At 44.8% G+C, this 20,134-nt stretch overlaps 1 protein-coding gene across 4 annotated transcripts in view; it reads left to right on the forward strand.

The window, feature by feature from the left end:
- Positions 1-75: 75 nt before the first annotated feature.
- Positions 76-20,134, forward strand: part of LOC137347137 (kelch-like protein 31) — a 39,770-nt gene continuing 19,711 nt past the window's right edge. Inside the window, exons 1-4 of one of the 4 annotated variants that reach the window (XM_068011272.1) lie at positions 76-322; positions 13,062-13,241; positions 14,970-15,091; positions 19,729-19,773. The gene's annotated coding sequence lies outside the window, so the exon portion shown is untranslated. The remainder of the gene's footprint in view (positions 323-13,061; positions 13,242-14,969; positions 15,092-19,728; positions 19,774-20,134) is intronic. The other 3 variants (XM_068011270.1, XM_068011271.1, XM_068011274.1) reach the window with 3 other exon arrangements.

Genomic DNA, 20,134 nt, shown 5'->3' on the forward strand with positions numbered 1-20,134 from the left:
ACTTCTCGCATTCAACCTGGAACTGAACGGATGTCCATTGTAGTTAATAGACCTTATTCGCAATCGCCATCTTGTTTTGACACGAGGCTCAGCAACTTCCACTTTGTTAAGAAATCGGTTCTGACACTCAGGGATTCATCATCTGGCACCAGGAAAATATACATAAATATGAAACTATACAACTGCTAATTGCCATTAAATTAAACAGTGTTTATATTTGATGGCTTGCCCTAATATCGCTGACAATAAAAGCAAGAAATGCTGGAAATATTCAGCAGGTCTGGCAGCATTTATGGAGAGAGAAGCAGAGTTAATGTTTCAGGTCAGTGACCCTTCATCAGAACTATTTTTCGCCTTATGTGGCTCTGTGTCAAATCTGGTTTCATAATGCTCCTGTGAAGCGCCTTGAGATGTTTTACGTTAAAGGTGCTATATAAATACAAGTTGTTGTCATTGTTGATATTCGCACAGAACAGAAACAATTAAGTATAGTCGATTGCACGTATTAATGTTATATTAAAACTTGCTTGAGCAGGAATTATTCTTATAAATACATTCATATTTTACCATTAATAACGAATATAAAACCCTCTATATAGTAAATGTTATTAAACGGTTTTAGTTCAAGAACAGTAAGAAACAGAATACTGCTCTATTACTTGATTTACAGGACATGGAAAATTATGCATTTGATATATAGAAAACAAATTATTATCTTGGATCACTGAGATGTAGTCTACCTAAAGGAGAAGAAATGCCTCGTAAAAAACTATTAACAGGTACCCTGACATAGAGACTAATAGGAGACTCACACATTGACCAACTTGCTGTTAAGAGAAGCTGTTCTTAGAAGACTGATCAAAGATGAGAATTGTGTTTATAGAAACATTACATATCCTTATATAAAAATAACTACATTTTTTCTCCACAAATTTCCCCCAATTTATTCTCTCTTGCCCTCTCTCCCATTCTGAAGGGGTTGGCTTCTGCATGTGTAGGTTCCAGGGGCACCAATATTCTGCAGCACTTAACACAAATGACCTTTCTCCATGTGTGAGCTTAGGTAGGAAGGCAATTTGTTACATGACATCATAGTATAGTCCAATCCTGTCCCTTATTTGGCATCCACAGCTGCAAACATCCAGCAGGGGTCAATGGATCACAATGAGGAGCAGGAATCCTGAATTATAAGCCCTTCTTTAATCCAAGGACTTGGACACCAATTGTAGTATGCCTATTACCACTCATCTGAATTTAGCCAACTAAACACAGACTGGGAAATAAAACCTGGGATATTACTAGTTTTTATAGCTCAGCTACCAAATGTTTTAATCAAATGGCTATCCAAGAGGTAAATTTATAAACATCTTTGTTTAAATGTATTTGTTTTTGCATTCTCTTAATGCAGTATATAAGACAAAAAAAAAGCTTTGAACATTTACCAACTGGTTGCAAAATATTCCTGTAGCCAAAACCTGAAACAATCTTTTTAAACTGTGATGAAAGTATATACACTCAGATAAAATTTAAAAAAATAAGTTGGCAGTAAAGACATAACCTTGGGGGTAAACATAATTTAAACTGAATTTAATATTAAATACAACCTTGACTTAGCAGGTAATATGTCTCCAAGACATGAGCAATTGGTCAGAGGCCCCACCCTTCAGCTGAAATGATAAATTGAGGCCCCACCTGCCTGTTCCATTGATTTGGGTGGACATTAAAAAATCCATGTCACTATTTAAAGAAGAATGGAGAGTTCTCCTAATGTCCTAACCAACATTCTACCCTCAACTCGCACCAACTTGTTCAATAATAGATTAAATGGTCATTCATCTGACAACTGTTTTATGTGATCTTGCCATGCATAAATTGGCTGCTGCCATTGGCTACAGAACCAAGGCCTCTTCACTTCAAAATAGCAATTGAATGCTTTGTAATGTTTCTGAGAAACATGATAAGTTGCTATGCAAGTATTTTTACTATATATTCCCTTCAGTTGTTCTTTTCTACACAAAGAGTTTAGGAGGTTGCAAGTTTGAAAGCTCACACTCTGCCTTTGCTTTTAGCCTAAGCTTTTAACTGTGGTTAGTATAGATGATACAATACATGAATTATTCTTCCTTGACAAAAGCGTAATGGCATTAAAAATAGGCCATCTGGTCTAGGCAGTTGAAGCATGTCAAGCTCCTCAATGAAGGATTAACAATTGTAAATCTTATTGGATGGCAATCTTTCACCGATTACCAAAAATGAAGTCTAGTTGTAAACACATAACATTAATCATAGAGTATAGTGTCATTTATGGCACAGAAGGAGGTCATTCAAGTCATGCTGGTTCTCCACGAAGCTATGCAGTTAATCCCGCTCCTCACTCGATCTCCGAGCCCTGCAAGTCTATTTCTCTCAAGTGGTCATCCAACTTCCTCTTGAAGTCACTGATTGTCTCCGCTTCCACCACCCTTGTGGGCAGCAAGTTCTGGATCATTACTACCCGCTGTGTAAAAGAAGTGCTTCTTCATATTCCCTCTGCATCTTTGCCCAAAACTTTTAATCTGTGTCCCCTTGTCCTTGTACCATTAGTTAACAGGAACAGTTTTTCCTTGTCTAACTTATCTAAGCCTGTCATAATCTTGTACACTTCCATTAAATCTCCACGCAATATTTTTTATTCTAAAATGAACAAACCCAACTTTTCCAACCTTGTAACTAAAATCCTCTATCTCTGGAACCATTTTGGTAAATCTCCTCTGCACCCTCTCAAGGACCCTCACATCCTTCCTGAAGTGTGGTGACCAGAACTGGACACAATACTCCAGTTGGTACCTAACCAGGGCTTTATAAAAGTTCAGCATAACTTCCCTGCTTTTGTACTCAATGCTTCTATTTATGAAGCCCAAGATCCCATATGCTTTACTAACCCCTCTCTCTATGTCCCGCCAACTTCAAAGATCGATACACATGCACCCCCAGGTCCCTCTGTTCCTGCACACTCTTTAGAACTGTGCCATTAAGTATATATTTCCTCTCCCTATTCCTTCTGCCAAAATGCATCACCTCACACTTGGCAGTATTAAATTCCACCTGCCACCTGTCTGCCCACTCCACTAGCCTATCTATACCCTGTTGCAAGTGGTTCATATCATCCTCACTGTTTGTCGCACCTCCAAGTTTGGTGTCATCTGCAAATTTTGACATTCTACTCTGTATTCCAAGACCCAAGTCATTTCTGTATAGCGAAAAAAAAAGCAGTGGCCCCAGCACTGACCCTAGGGGAACACCACTGTCTAACATCCTTCAGTCTGAAAAGCAATCATTTACTACAACTAGCTGCTTTCTATCCTTAAGCTAATTTTTTTTATCCATTTGAACACTGACTCTCCTATTCAGTGAGCCTCAGTTTTGTTTACCAGCCTTTTATGAGGTACCTTATCAAATGCTTTCTTAAACTCCATATAAACAACATCCACTGCACCCCACTGGATATTATGTATACCATTGTGAAAATGATAACAGTTAGGATGGCTCCTGTATTCTCAATAGTTTACCACCATCATTTTCAATAATGTTCATTACTAAGCCTGGACAGTGAGTTGGCAGGCTGATTGACCATGGAGGGCATTACAACAGAAACAAGATCAATCCTTACTCAACATTCACATTTTCCAGTAGGGGTCCCTAGATGGAGATCAGGAGTAAGAAACCTGTCTGAATTTTTTTCACCCTCTCTGTCAGTTGTCTGCTTTCTTTAAAGGATCTAAGTGAAATGGATTTGGTCAACCCAATTGTTAGTAGGTATAAATTCACAACACAAAACTTCCCCTAACGCCATAGCAATTGACAATGGTTGATGTGGAAAATAGAAAACAAAACTAAAAAATCTGTTCAGAAGGAACATGATCCTTTTCTGAAGATGTTGTTGAAGAAGGGCGGCACAGTGGCACAGGGGGGGGGCGGCACAGTGGCGCAGTGGTTAGCACTGCAGCCTCACAGCTCCAGCAACCCTGGTTCAGTTCTGGGTACTGCCTGTGCAAAGTTCTCCCTGTGACCGTGTGGGTTTCTGCTGAGTGCTCCAGTTTCCTCCCACAGCCAAAGACTTGCAGGTTGATAGGTGAATTGGCTATTGTAAATTGCCCTTAGTGTAGGTAGGTGGTAGGAGAATTGAGGGAAGGTGGGGATGTGGTGGGGAATATGGGATTAATGTAGGATTAGTATAAATGGGTGGTTGTTGGTCAGCACAGACTCGGTGGGCCAAAGGGCCTGTTTCAGTGCTGTATCTCTCTATGACTCTAATATTGTTGTGCAGAACAGATGTGATGTGAGTTATGCCTGTCCTAGGAGTGCTCCATGATAATACTGGGTGCTAAAGATGTATATGCATTTCATTCACTGGCACAGATATTCCTCAGCTTGATAATCATGAAATTCAACAAAAATACAAATGAAAACAAAAATATTACCATGCCTTCTATATGCATATTGCTTTAGTATATATGTTCGCAACCCTGGTGTCATATTTGACCCCGAGATGAGCTTCCGATCTCATATTCATGCCACCACCAAGACTGCCTATTTCCACCTCCATGACATCACCCAACTTCACCCCTATCTCAGCTCATCTGCTGCTGAAACCCTCATTCTTGTCTTTGTTATTTTTAAACTTGATGATTCCAATGCACTCCTGGCTGGTCTCCCACATTCTACTCTCCATAAACTTTGAAGTCATCTAAAGCTCTACTGCCCGTGTCTTAACTCACACTAAGTCCCATCCACCTCTCTCCCCTGTGCTCGGTGACCTACACTGGCTCCCAGTCAAACAATGTATTGATTTTAAAATTCTCATTCTTGTTTCCAAATCCCTCCACGGCCTGGCCCTCCCTCTGTAATCACCTCCAGACCCACTACCCACCGAGAAATCTGCACTCCTCTAAGTCTGGCCCCTTGCACATCCCCAATTTTAATTGCTCCCCAGCATCACAGATGCCAGTCCTCAGCCAACCCAATTCACTCTACGTGATATCAAGAAATGGCTGAAGGCACTGGATACTGCATAGACTGTGGGCCCCGACAACATTCCAGCAATAGTACTGAAGAATTGTGCTCCAGAACTAGCAGCGCCCCCCATATCCAAGCTTTTCCAGTACAGCTACAACACTGGCATCTACACGACAATGTGGAAAATTGCCCAGGTATGTCCTGTGCACAAAAAGCAGGACAAATCCAACCCAGCCAATTACCACCCTATCAGTCTAATTCCAATCATGAGCAAAGTGATGGAAGAGATTATCAATAGTGCTATCAAGTGGCACTTGCTCAGTAATAACGTGCTCACTTACACTTATTTTGGGTTCCACCAAGGCCACTCAGCTCCTGACCTCATTACAGCCTTGGTCCAAACATGGACAAAAGAGCTGAACTCCAGAGGCGAGAGTGACTGCCCTTGTCATCAAGGCAGCATTTGACTGACTATGGCACCAAGGAGCCCTAGCAAAACTGGAGTCAATGGGAATCAGGGAGGAAACTCTCCACTGGTTGGAGTCATACCTAGCACAAAAGAAGATGGTTGCGGTTGTTGGAAGTCAATCATCTCTGTTCCAGGATATCACTGTAGGAGTTCCTCAGGGTAGTGTCCTAGGCCATCCCATCTTCAGCTGCTTCATCAATGAATATCCCTCCATTATAAGGTCAGAAGTGGGGATGTTCGCTGATGATTGCACAATGTTCAACAACATTCGTAACTCCTCACATACTGAAGCAGCCTATGTCCATATGCAGCAAGACCTGGACAATATCCAGGCTTGGGATGATAAGTGGCAAGTAACATTCCCGCAACACAAGTGCCATAACTTATCATAACATAAGGCAATAACTATCTCAAACAAGAGAGAATGTAACCATCTCCCCTTGACGTTCAATGGCATTACTATCGTTGAATCCCCCACCATCAAGAGCCTGAGGGTTACCGTTGACCAGAAACTGAACTGGAGCAGCCACATAAATACTGTGGCTATAAGAGCAGGTCAGAGGCTGGGAATTCTGTGGCGAGTAAGTCACCTCCTGTCTCCCCAGTGCCTGTCCATCATCTACAAGGCACAAGTCAGGAGTGTGATGGAATACACTCCACTTGCCTGAATGAGTGCAGCTCCAAGAACACTCAAGAAGCTCGACACCATCCAGGCCAAAGCAGCCCGCTTGATTGGCACCACATCCACTACCTTCAACATTCACTCCCTCCACCACCAATGCACAGTGGCAGTAGTCTGTACCATATACAAGGTACACTGCAGCAACTCACCAAGGCTCCTTCGACAGCACCTTCCAAACCCACACCTCTACCACCTAGAAGGGCAAGGGCAGCAGATGCATTGGAACATAACCACCTGCAAGTTCCCCTCCAAGTCACGCACCATCCTGACGTGGAACTATATCGCTGTTCCTTCACTGTCACTGGGTCAAAATCCTGGAACTCACTTCCTAACAACACTGTGGGTGTACCTACACCCCAAAGACTGCAGCGGTTCAAGAAGGCAGCTCAGCACCACCTTGTCAAGGGCAATTAAGGATGGGCAATAAATGCAGGCCTTGCCAGCGATGCCCACATCCCCCAAACAAATAAAAAAAAAACATTGATGGCCATGTATTCAATTGCCTAGGACCTAAGCTATGGAATTCCCTCCCTAGACCTCTCCATCTCTCTATCTCACTTTCCTTCTTTAAGACACTCCTTAAAATCTATGTTTTTGACCAAGCCTTTGCTCATCTGACCTAATATCTCCTCATGTGTAATAATAAATTGGAAACAAAGTCTCTTCCACACCAAGTAGGTAAAAATCTTAAATGTTACTGTCATGCTTTGTGATCTTTTGACCATTTTTCAGTAGAAAGGAATTGTAAAGGAGTTACTTCAATTGTTGCATATTAAAGTATAGTATAATCATGAAAGTTAAAAGGGATCTAATATGTTAGGCAGTTAAGATGAGCTAGCTTTGATATTGTTTCCTTAAGATTGTAAATAATAAGCAATTTGTTAACTTGACTTGGTATTGACAATCATCTTATGCCCATTGTCTTGGCCAGTTGCTGGTCCTCAGCAAGAGGTCTGATAGGCAGGCCTTTCCTTTTTAGCTGCAAACAGGAAGAAATAAAACAAGAGACAGGCACAGCCAAGGAAGCTTTTTGAAACAGGAAGGCTTCAAAAACAGGTTCCTTAAATAGAAAACTGCAACGCTTCTGCTGATGCAGAGGTTAAAAGTACTGGGCAATAATTAAAATCCATCTTGATATTGTAAATGACTCCCCCTCCTCAGGTACTGTTCCCCCTCCCTTTCAAATCTGTCCTCATTACCCCCTCCTCAAAATATTCACCTTTGACTCCTCTATCCTTGCATATTTATTTATTTATTTAGAGATACAGCACTGAAACAGGCCCTTCGGCCCACCGAGTCTGTGCCGACCAACAACTACCCATTTATACTAATCCTACATTAATCCCATATTCCCTACCACATCCCCACCATTCTCCTACACTAGGGGCAATTTACAATGGCCAATTTACCTAACAACCTGCAAATCTTTGGCTGTGGGAGGAAACCGGAGCACCCGACGGAAACCCACACGGTCACAGGGAGAACTTGCAAACTCCGCACAGACAGTACCCAGAACTGAACCTGGGTCACTGGAGCTGTGAGGCTGCAGTGCTAACTACTGCCCACCTCTAACTTCCCTTTCCTCTCCCAAGCTCTTCAACATGTTGTCACCTCCAAAATCCTCACCCTGTTTCCCACATCTCCATTTATGAACCTTTCCTGTTAGGTAACCACAGTCACAACACTGAAATTACCCTAATCAAAGTCACAAATAGCATCCTCTGTGATTGTGACCGTGATGCACTAATACTCCTCCATTGTCCAGTGGTTCCACTCTTATGTATTCAGTCATAGCCAGAGCAGCTTCTGCAATGGCTTCTCTTCCTGCTCCTGCATCATTAACTCTAGAGTCCCCCAAGGATTTCTCCTTGGTCTCCACATATATTCATCTAAATGCTGCCACTCGGCAATCTCATGCAAAGACATAGGACTGAATTTTCACGACGGAGGTGGGAAGCAGGAGCCAGTTTTGTTTTCAGGTCAGAAACTCACCTCCGATGGGAAACTGATTAAAGACCCAATTTTCATGTGGGTAAGTCATTAATTGGGATGGAGACAGGTTTCCTGTCCAATTACAGCCAGTGGAGGGGAGACAGAGGCAGGTCAGATCAAGTGTGGGATGGATTTAGACTCCCACAGTAACCATCAGTGATGCTGCTGGCTGTCCTGAAGAAAACTGTGGATCATGCCAAAGCCTTCAACTGATCTAAAGGGAGATGAGATGACTCAAGAGAGCCAGAGGCCTAACACCCGGGGCAGGGCTGCCCTTCGGTTCATTGATGTCCCCAACCTGAATCTCATGTTGGAAGCCATGAGGGAGAAGAGAGAGTTCCTTATCCTGGAGGGTAGCAGGAAGAGGCCACCAGCTCAGACCAAGAAGGCCTGGCTCCAGATTACTACCTCCAGGAGTAGTATAAGTAAGACAAGGAGAAATTGGATCTGGTGCTGAAAAAGGTTCAACAACTGGCACGATTAGTACAACCCCCAACCCTCCAAACTGGTCTTAGGGCTCGGCATTCTCAAGCAGACACACCACCTGAGGAGCCTCAGGGCACATGCTGCTTCTGAACATGGTGTGTGTGCCTAGAGCACTTAGTGACCCCTCAGAATGGTTCACTGCCACAGAGCTGCTGAGGACCTCTCACCACTTGAACATGCAGCTCCGAATGGATGGGACAGATGACATTGGACACCGAGGACAGTAGCGCCTTATCTTGCTCACTTTTGTCCTTGTAGGAGAAATGAGTGCACGATATGAGGGAGAGAGCCCAGACGGGAGGAGGGGTGCCCTTCTATCGAATAACCCATACAGAAATGGAGTTGGCCGTATAGTGGGAGAAGAGGCAGTCATGCCTGATGAGAGGGCAAAATGGTCATTAAGGGGGTGCAGTGCACTCCACCCTGTCCGATAGCGTGTTGCGCATTGAGTAACATTGGGTAGCCTCAGCTCTGCAGCAGTTTCCTAGGCTACATTTTATCAACTCTTCTGTCTCCCACAGATGCAGACATCCAACACACAGCACCCTCTCCCTTTACATCTGCGAGCCTGAGTTACACAAGGAAGAAGAAGAAGCACCCTCACACCTTACAAGTGCACCGTTCACCAGTACAAATACTCTCACCTAGGTGGGTCCTCACGTGCGTGTAGATATGGTGGCACAGGGTGATGATCACAGCACTAGTGTGAAGGATGAGGCGGAGGTAGAGGGAGATGTGGGCAGATCCCTTGGTGGATGGAGGACAGACACAGCCCTGCTTCGCTGGGCACAGGTGCAGTGCCTCAGGAGCCACAGGAAAGAAGGCTTTACCTTGAACAGGAGCAGGAGATGTGCTCCCGAATGTTGGAGTTCCCTGAGGCAGTGTGAGGTCTTGGGCAGAGGAGTCCATCCAGCTCATGTGCGCCACCATGGCTCCGGGCTACGAATAAATGAGCTCCTCCACAGAGAGAGTGGCCAACCTTTTGGAGAGCCATGTGTGTCATCACTCAGAGTTAATGCAGGAACTGCACACTGATGTCCATGGGATCTGGGAGACACTGTGTAGAATGGATCAGTCAGTGACACTGGTGGCTCAAAGATCCATGGAGGGTATGCCAGCTGTGCCCCAGCTGGTGTCCTCCACTAGGCATCCGGTGCACCCAACAAGAGTTGAGGATATCACGGCAGAGGATGAGGGTGCCATCCACCCCTCACGAGGCGCCCTCATTATCCTCAGCCTCCTTGGCCCCTCTGTCTGAGGGACCATCTGTGCAGCAGGGCCAAGTGACAGAGGCTGCCCCTGCATTGATGTAGGTGCAGCAGTCTCTGGAGATGCCCCATGGACATGTCCACAACGAGGATGACCACCAAATGCATCTCAGCCACAAGCCGAGATGAGTGAGCAGGTTGCCTCCACGTCCTCCAAGGCCATAACAGAGCAAGGAGAGTAGGAGTGGCTGGGTGCCGAGGCCACCGTGTCATGTGGAGCACTAAGTGGGTCACTGGGGCATCTTCCTACTGTCCATGAGAACTGATTTTCTCTCTGTACACTTTATAAATGATGATACATTAAGGCACAAATCTCGGACCCATTTTATTGCTGCTGTGACAGGAAAAGTGATATGAGGTGGTGAAAGTTATAACAGGATCTTCCACAGTGAGGGCAAAGCTTCTAATAGATGTGCTTCCTTAATTGGCGGTAAGTGATTAGAAGTTCCAGGCTGCATCTTCCATCCATATGTTAGCACAGGCATCTCAGATTCCCTTCCATGCCATGCCCCTCAACCTGGGTCAGAGGTGCTCAGTTAAAACTTTCCAGAATCAGGAGATCCCTGATATTCATGGTATCCTCACGAGCTATTTGCATCTCGGCCGTGCCCGGCCACCTCGTTGTACAGCGTGGGCACCTCGCTGTTCAATGTCATCTCCCTCCGCCTCCACCTCCTCCTCCTCTCTCACCTCCTGCTCCTGCTCTTCCCCCGATGAGCTGTCTCCTTCCAGGGCCTCACCGTTCTCAAGGTTCACACCTCTCTGGAGAGCCATGTTATGGAGAACGCAGCAGACCACCATAACGAGACCCTTGCCAGCCAACCAGTCCAGGCACCGAAATCACATCTTGAGAAGCCCAATGGCCTGCTCAATGGCAGTCCTCGTGAGCAGGTGGCTTTGGTTGTATCGCTTCTGTGTCTCTGTCTGGTGCAGCTGTAGAGGGATAAGTAGCCATGTCTTCAAGGGATTTCCCTTATCCCCTAGCATCCATCATGCACTTTGTGGATTTCAGTAAAGATTTGAGACCATGTGGACTGATACGAATATACAAACATACAAATTAGGAGCAGAAGTAGGCCATTCGGCCCCTAGAGCCTGCTCTGCCATTCAATAAGATCATGGCTGAAATGTTTGTGTCTCGAATTCCACACTCCCATCTACTCAATAACCTTTGATTCCCTTGCCTAACAAGAATCTATCTGCCTCGCCTTAAAAATTTTCAATGACCCTGCCTCCACCACCTTCTCAGGCAGAGAGTTCCAAAGTCGCACAACCCTCTGAGAGAAAACAAATTCTCCTCATCTCTGTCCTAAAAGGGCAACTCCTAATTTTAAAACAGTGCCCCCTTGTTCTGGACTCACCCACAAGAGGAAACATCCTCTCCACATCCAACTTGTCAAGACTGTTCATGATCTTATAAACTTCAATCAAGCCTCCCCTCACTCTAAAGCCTGGTTTGGGCATAAAATTAAAACCCAACTGGGGCCCGACCCGACCACAGCCAACCCGAGCCCGAGCCATTTAATTTTTTTACGCATCTGACCCGACCCAACATGAATCTCCTTCATCTGTTTTGGCAGCAGGCTATTCCTGCAGCTGGTGTTGTGGGGAACCATGGGTAAGCCCGATCCCGTGACTTCCCAGAAGCAGCACTGTCCAGCCCAACCTGACCTGAGCATGAATGCTGGACTCGGAATTTCGACCCAAACCAGACACATGTAATCAGGTCTAGTCGGGTTTGGGTTGGGTAGCCAGGCTTTACCTCACTCTTCTAAACTCCAGCGAAAACAAGCCCAGCCTGACCAACCTTTCCTTATAAGGCAACCCGCTCATTCTAAGCATCAATCTAGTAAACCTTCTCTGAACTGCCTCCAATGCATTTACATCCTTCCTTAAATAAGGAGACCAAAACTGCACACAGTATTTGAGATGTGGTCCCACCAATGCCCTGTATAACTGACGCATAACATCCTTACTTTTATTTTCAATTCCTCTTGTAATAAAGGATAGCATTCCATTAGCCTTCTTTATTACTTGCTGTAGCTGCATACTAACTTCTTGTGAACACCTAGATCCCTCTGCACCTCGGAATTCTGCAGTAGTTCTCTGTTTAAGCAATACTCTGCTTTTTATTCTTCCTGCCAAAGTGAACAACTTCACATTTTCCCACATTATATTCTGTCTGCCAGATTTTTGCCCATTCACTCAACCTATCTATATCAGTCTGCAACCTCCTTATGTCCTCTTCACAACATACTTTCCTACCTATCTTTGTGTCATCTGCAAATTTAGCTATCATGCCATCGTTCCCCTCATCTCAGTGATTGATATAAATTGTAAAAAGTTGAGGCCCCAGCACAGACCCCTGCGGGACTCCACTCGTCACATCCTGCCAATCAGAAAAGGACCCATTTATGCAAACTCTGTTTTCTGCCAGCCAGCCAATCTTCTATCCATGCTAATATGTTACCCCCTATAAAGTCCGCAGCTATAGCCTCTTTAATGATCAATTCTAACACCTTCCTCATGACAGACATCAAACTAACTGGCCTTTACTTCCTGTTTCTGCCTCCCCACCTTCTTGAATGGAGGGTTTATATTTGCTACTTTCCAGTCTGATGGAACCTTTCCAGATTCTAGTGAATTTTGAAACATGATGAAGGAGGATGGAGTTATGGCAGCTGCCAGGAAAGCGAGTCCACACATTGAGGAAGCTCTTGTTATGGTTGCAGACCAGCTGAACGTTTAGGGAGTGAAAGCCCTTCCTAGCAGGTCACTGGGTGCCTTGAAGGTCACATGAGTGCAAGCAATGATGTCTTGCACCTGGCGGAATCCAGTGATGGTGGCAAAACCCACTGCTCTTTGTGTCTGCAAGCCGTGTCTGTCGTGAACTGAATGCACTGTCACGCTCTGGCAAAAAAAGGCATCAGTGACCAGCGAGATGCAGTGGTGTGTTGCCATTTGTGAAACTCCCCTCTGCTGAAGACTTCCATCTCACTTTGAGTAACATGAGGGAGAAAGGTATAGAAGAATATGTTAATAGAGTTAGATGAAAAGGGGTAGGAGGAGGCTCCTGGAGTATAAGAACATGGCATGGATCTATTGGGCCAAATGGCCTGTTTCTCTGCTTTAAATACTCTGTAATTTGACCAGCGAATGTTATTAACAGCCTCCAATCCCCATAATACCACAGCTCCTCGTTGCTGGGTTGAATTTGAAACGTCAGTTCCTGAGAGTGGTTTCAGATCGTTTTGTTATCCAGCCGTCACTAGCTCGCTGCTGCTCCAAAACCTCCACACGAAATTCGAGTTCTTCCCTGAACAGCTCTCGGCGAGTTTCTCCAGCTAAGGTACTGAGTTCATAAAACAGGGTTTAACGGAAAAGCGAGAAGTTCGGGGTGGGTGATGGCGAGGGGGAATCTCTGCATGTAATGATCCTGCCGTTCTGTTAGCGAGGAGTTACTGAGTGAAGCTTATTTTCTTTATTTGTGGATGGAGGACAATCTACACTCGACATGTTTAAAACCATGTAAAATGTTGATTAATGTCGAAAAAAATATAACGATATAATTTCAGTTAAGTTTTGACAATTTCGATTTTGGGGGAGGAAATACAATTTTAAATCAAAGTCGGTAAAACTGACGAACGAATTTCTGAAATGTTATTATCTAATAATAATAACCAGTGACGCGTTTTATGTTTTAGGATTTGATTTTAAGGAGATATTTTGTTGCAGTGTACTGCGATTCCTCACTGTTGGAGAGAGTGCGAAATTGGAGACTTGAAGTTGTCCAGCATCTGCTTAGTCCCTTTTCCTCAATATTTCTGTCAACATCAGATTGACTTTAATAAGCGGGGAAACAGCAATTGTTCTCATGACTCGGGGGAAATTGATGAATGCGATCAAAAATAACTAGTTTGCAATGTTGCTACTCATAGCAAGTTGTCTGCCATTATCTAAAAGGATATCTATAACTGATTGTAGATGAGGTTCGTTAATTCGTTTAGTTTGTTTCTGTTGGCGATGGAAAAGTTACCATAAAAAGTGACCCCGACGTTCGTATTTGATAAACATCTCAGGCTGCGCCATGGTCCAACTTTCTATTTCTGTCCTGAGCCACATTTATAACTGAGCAGCTGGGAGCCTCGACATGACTCGCGGATACCCTTCCAGAAATTAAATATCATTTAAATTACGTACTCTTGTTTCACCTTCATCCGAACAGGACACGGATTACAGAGTCCTCACCAAAAGTTGCAGATTCAGAAACTAGGTTAAATAATGTTCATCGTGACTTTGTAGATTAGGTGTGTTCAGCAGGAATTTTAAAGTTTTGGCATGTTTGGGGGATGGAGTGAAACGTAATCTTTAATACAGAAATATTTCCGATATTAACAAAATTAGGCTTTAAATACTCAGCTTTAGACACAATATAGTATCTTTTCATCCGCCTCCAACTTTTTTAAGTCACGGGAAACCGTGATAATATGTCCTTTTTGTTGGTGTCAAAATGTATACAACTTACTGCGTTGCTATGCTTAATTGCTGATAACCTTGAACTGCAGATCAAGGCATGGCAAAGGTTTCATTTTGTGCTAAGATAAACCCTTTCAAGGGACAAGTGCAACCTAACCTTGTCAGATCCATCATAGAGGAATCTACGTCTTGCGATTCTCTCCAATAATGAGTTGCATTTTGTTTCATTTTCCCGTTTCAATTATTTCTATTTGACCAACAGTAATCGGTTTGTTGACCGTCCCGCTTGTAAACATTTCCCGGAGGTTGACAGGTTCCCAGGCCACCTAGCGGCCAATTCACACGACTGACTCTTATCTATGATATACAAATGCAATCTGTAAATAAAGTAATTTATTGCTATAAGAAACCGGGTAGAAACTTAAAAACACGGGCTTTGATTACTGTGCGATGCCGAAGAATGGCAAGACTATCCGAATGTTTGCCTTTTGTTATTTGTAACAGTTTAAAAGTTCATGGAATGCATAAAGCCAGCTGGTGCCTACTTTGTGGCTGTTACACGGTTCGCTGATCGCTGAAATGTAGGGGTATTTTTTACTAGAACTAAACATGAGATACGCTGTCAGCCCAGACTGGCGCTGCATGCAATTCGTGGTGAGTCGGCCTTCTGCATTTCTTCAGCAGCACTGGGCTTCGACATTCACGCATTTCGCTTGACAACATGTGAGTACTTTTAGGTTTCGTTGGAATGAAATCCGCCCTGTTGGTATTTTAACCGTTCTATTTTAATCAAGAGCTGGAGAAAGCAGCATGGTCAGCTTTATAGAGATCCGGCCATTCTTATAAACCTGATATGTTGCATACCCTTAAAAAATACAAAAGAATTATCCTAGCTTTCACCTTTCCTTAAAGTTTCTTTAGAAAAGCAGGTAAATCGTAAATTAGAGCGTACAAAATATTTCTGGTAGTTTATTATGGCACTGTTGCAGCGTGTTTTATGCTGGAATAGGGTTAATCTCGAGGTTTCCTTTACAATCATTTACATATAAACCCTGATTTCATTATTATAAACAGTTATACTCCTTTACCTGTAATGCCACATAGGATTCATTCCGCTTTTTGATCGTCAGTAGCACGTTTTGTAGATTTAATTGATAGCTCTCAGGCTGGATCTATACTGCAGGCTTTGGGTGCTCGACCCCGAGAATAAGACGATCTCTTGGAGGGGATTTTTTTTTTTATTTCCAAAATATACTTTATTCATAAAAATCTGTAAAAATTACATTGCCAAACAGTTTCCAAACAGCACGAAAAAATACAAACATTGCAAAAGAGATCAGTTTCTTTCAATAATGTCATGAGTTTCTTCCCAACCCTTCCGTTTCACAATTGTCATGTCAATTACAGTTTTACATTTACAGCAATTGAGAATATTAACGATACAGTTCGAGGGGCTTCCCATGGTTCCAGCCCCTCAGTCCAGCTTGGTGGGGGAACCTTACACTGTGGTCTTTCCCCATTGAGCCTTTGCTGCGGCTGCCCCAAGCTTTAGTGCGTCCCTCAGCACGTAGTCCTGGACCTTGGAATGTGCCAGTCTGCAACATTCGGTTCTCACATTTCAGGACATTTGCTGGTTCTTTGGATTATACTGCCACGTTTCCGATGACTTGCACAACCACAACCACTTTACAGTGAAGCTAAAATTGTAGCAGAAATCTTTGGCTTCGGTATTGTTAAATTGAGGGGAGGAGAAAGGGTTCAAAATCAGAGGGGAAACGGGAGGAGTTCATTCAGTACAGCATTCTTTGTCTTTGGGTCTTTGCCTAGAATGGGAATCCAATCGCAAACTCCGCAAAAGAGACCCAAATTTGAAGATTATTGTGCAAAGGAAGCCACTCATACTCGCATTGACTGCCCTGCCAAACTCCGCTAATGTTTAAAATTGGATCTTCTCAAGATGGATTGTCAATTTTGTTGGGGTTTCCATGGAACTTTGCAGAGAAAACAAGCTATCTAATCGGGCAACGGCAAATGTACAAAGGATCACAGTTCACCGCCCAACTAACTAGTCGTAAGGGTATGATGGAGATTGTGAAAGTGACTATGATAGTTAATTTTCACTCTCAGTATTAATTACCGAGGCTATTCAGAGGAGAAAATGGGAGGAAATTTTTTTAATTTCCAAAATATACTTTATTCATAAAAATCTGTAAAAATTACATTCCCAGTTTAAAACAGCATCAAGTCAAAAAATACAAACAGTGCAAAGGTGATAAGTTTCCTTCAGTACAATCATGAGTTGCTTCACAACCCTTCCATTTCATTGTCATGCCATATACATTTTTACATTTTACAGCACACAAAATTTCTCCAATACAGTTCAAGGGGTTTCCCATGGATCCAGCCCCTCAGTTCACCTTGGTGGGGGGAGCTTACACAGTGGACTTTCCCCATTGAGCCTTTGCTGCGGCTGCCCCAAGCTTTAGTGCGTCCCTCAGCACGTAGTCCTGGACCTTGGAATGTGCCAGTCTGCAACATTCAGTCGTGGACAAATCTTTGCGCTGGAAGACCAACAGGTTTCGGGCAGACCAAAGGGCGTCTTTCACCGAATTGATAGTCCTCCAGCAGCAGTTGATGTTTGTCTCGGTGTGCGTCCCTGGGAACAGCCCGTAGAGCACAGACTCCTGTGTTACAGAGCTGCTTGGGATGAACCTCGACAAAAACCACTGCATCTCTTTCCACACCTGCTTTGCAAAGACTCATTCCAGGAATAGGTGGGCAACCGTCTCTTCCCCACCACAGCCAACGCGGGGGCATTGCGCGGAGGGGACGAGACTTCGGGTGTGCATGAAGGATCTGACGGGGAGGGCCCTTCTCACCACCAGCCAAGCTACATCTTGGTGGTTGTTTGAAAGTTCTGGTGATGAGGCATTCTGCCAAATGACTTTGACGGTTTGCTCGGGGAACCATCCGACAGGATCCCCTGTCTCCTTTTCCCATAGGGCCTTGAGGACATTCCGTGCAGACCACTGCCTGATGGATCGGTGGTCAAAGGTGTTTTCCCGCAGAACCTGCTACACGAAGGATAGGTGGTACGGTACGGTACGGCATGGAGCGTTCCACGGCAATGTGACCAGGTCCATCCTTCGCAATACCGGGGACAGATAGAACCTCAGCACGTAGTGACACTTGGTGTTTGCGTACTGGAGGTCTACACACAGCTTGATGCAGCCGCACACGAAGGTGGTCATCAGGATGAGGGCCACGTTGGGTACATTTTTCCCGCCCTTATCCAGAGATTTGAACATCGTGTCCCTCCGGACCCGATCCATTTTGGATCCCCAGATGAAGCGGAAAATGGCTCGGGTGACCGCCACAGCGCAGGAGTGGGGTATGGGCCAGACCTGCGCCACGTACAGCAACAACGTGAGCACCTCGCACCTGATGACCAGGTTCTTACCCACAATGGAGAGAGATCGCTGCCCCCACATGCTCAACTTCTGTTGTACCTTGGCTACTCGCTCCTCCCAGGTTTTGGTGCACGCCCCGGCCCTTCCGAACCATATCCCCAGCAACTTCAGGTAGTCTGACCTGACGGTGAAGGGGACAAAGGATCGGTCAGCCCAGTTCCCAAAGAACATGGCCTCGCTCTTGCCGTGGTTAACTTTGGCTCCCGAGGCCAGTTCGAACTGGTCGCAGATTTTCATCAGTCTGCGCACAGACAGCGGATCCGAATAGAAGACGGCGACGTCATCCATGTACAAGGAGGTTTTAACCTGAGTGCCTCCGCTGCCTGGGATTGTCACCCCTCTTATGCTCGCATCCTTCCTAATAGACTCAGCAAAGGGTTCAATACAGCAAATAAACAAGACCGGGGAGAGAGGACAGCCCTGTCTGACTCCAGATTGGATCGGGAAACTTTCCGATTCCCACCCATTGATTGAGACTGCGCTACTGATGTTTGTGTAGAGCAGTTTGATCCAATTGCAGATTCCCTCCCCAAACCCAATTTTGGAAAGCACGTCCATCATGTAAGTGTGCGATATCCTGTCAAAAGCCTTCTCCTGGTCCAGGCTGGTGAGGCAGGTGTCCACCCTCCTGTCCCGCACGTAGGTGATCGTATCCCTGAGTAGCACGAGACTATCAGAGATCTTCCTGCCGGGTACAGTACAGGTCTGATCGGGGTGGATCACCAACTCCAGAGCAGACTTGACTCGACTGGCTATGACTTTGGACAGAATCTTGTAGTCAACATTAAGCAGTGAGATGGGCCGCCAATTTCTGATTCCTGCCCTCTCCCCCGTCCGCTTGTAAATGAGGGTGATGATGCCTTTCCTCATGGATTCTGACATGCTGCCGGCCAGGAGCATACTCTTGTATACTTCCAACAGGTCCGGGCCCACCCAGTCCCACGGGGCCGAGTACAACTCGACCGGTAAGCCGTTGCTTCCGGGAGTTTTACTCGTCTCGAAGGACTCAACGGCCTTTGTCAGCTCGTCCAGAGTTAGCGGCTTGTCCAGTCTTTCCCTCCTGCCATCATCTAAGTCCTCTGTGATAGATGACAGGAAGGACTGGGAGGCTCTGCTGTCTGTGGGCTTCGCGCCATACAGCCCAGCATAAAAGGATTTGCTGATCCTTAGTATGTCGGACTGCGAAGACGTTACCGAGCCATCTTCTTCCTTCAGGCTGCTGATAACAGAGCTCTCTCTGTGTACCTTTTGGAAGAAGTAACGCGAGCACGTCTCATCCTGCTCGATGGAGCGGACTCTGGACCGGAAGATGATCTTGGAGGCCTCCTTGGCAAAGAGCGAGGCCTGCTGGCCCTTCACCTTCAAGGAGGTTCTCCTTGACCTCGACCCCCATTGACTGCAACCGGAGCAGATTTTGCATACTTTTCTGGAGTCGGGATATTTCCCTCTGTCTCTCTCTCGCCCTCTGAACACCTTTGTGGATGAAGAACCTCTTGATGTTCTCCTTGATCGCTTCCCACCAGTGAACTGGAGACTCAAAGAGGGGTTTCACGGTCCTCCAACGAAAATGGGGGGAAATGTGTTATTTCTCGGCAAAACTGGCAAGGCAGTCAAATGTGAGTATGAGTGGCTTCCTTTGCACAATAATCAAATTTGGGTCACTTTTGCCACTTGGTGACCTGCTGGAGAATGCTGCAGTTAGTCAGCAGTCCCTTAATGTCACAGTGAAAGTTCACTTTGGCCGAGATTTTGCAATAGGATTGAGGGCGAAATTGTCAGTGTTCACCATTTTTACTCCTCTGAAACTGACAGCAACTTCTGTTGCCACACATGCACAGTTTATCATGGAAATCCAGAAGTTGCTGTCACTGATTCTATGTTTCTCCATAGGGGGTGCTGTTGAAGTCCCGGCAGACTGCAATCAATTAGAAAGTGGTGAGAACTTGCCTTTTTACTCTGTAATATTTCTGTTAAAAAACAAAAATGTTATGCCTTGTTAATGGGGTGTAGCTGGGGTTTTAACACCATACTAAGCCATAGCTATTGCTGAAGAACCTCACTGGCCCTGAAAAACTAATTTTATATTTATGTAACGTTAAATTTTTCCAATCTGATAAATCCACGTTTTCTAACAAATGTAAAAAAACTATGATATTTCAGCTTCTAATGTGTACATCCCAATCACTTATTTTGCTCTCTGTAAAATGTAATAAAAGTGAAAGATAACCAGTGGATTTTACTGCTTGGTTTACTATCTGTGAGAATACTTCATGTGACTGGTTGCTTGGTGACATCA

Source organism: Heterodontus francisci, chromosome 31 (assembly GCF_036365525.1).
Source record: "Heterodontus francisci isolate sHetFra1 chromosome 31, sHetFra1.hap1, whole genome shotgun sequence".
NCBI classification, from domain to species: Eukaryota; Metazoa; Chordata; class Chondrichthyes; order Heterodontiformes; family Heterodontidae; genus Heterodontus; species Heterodontus francisci.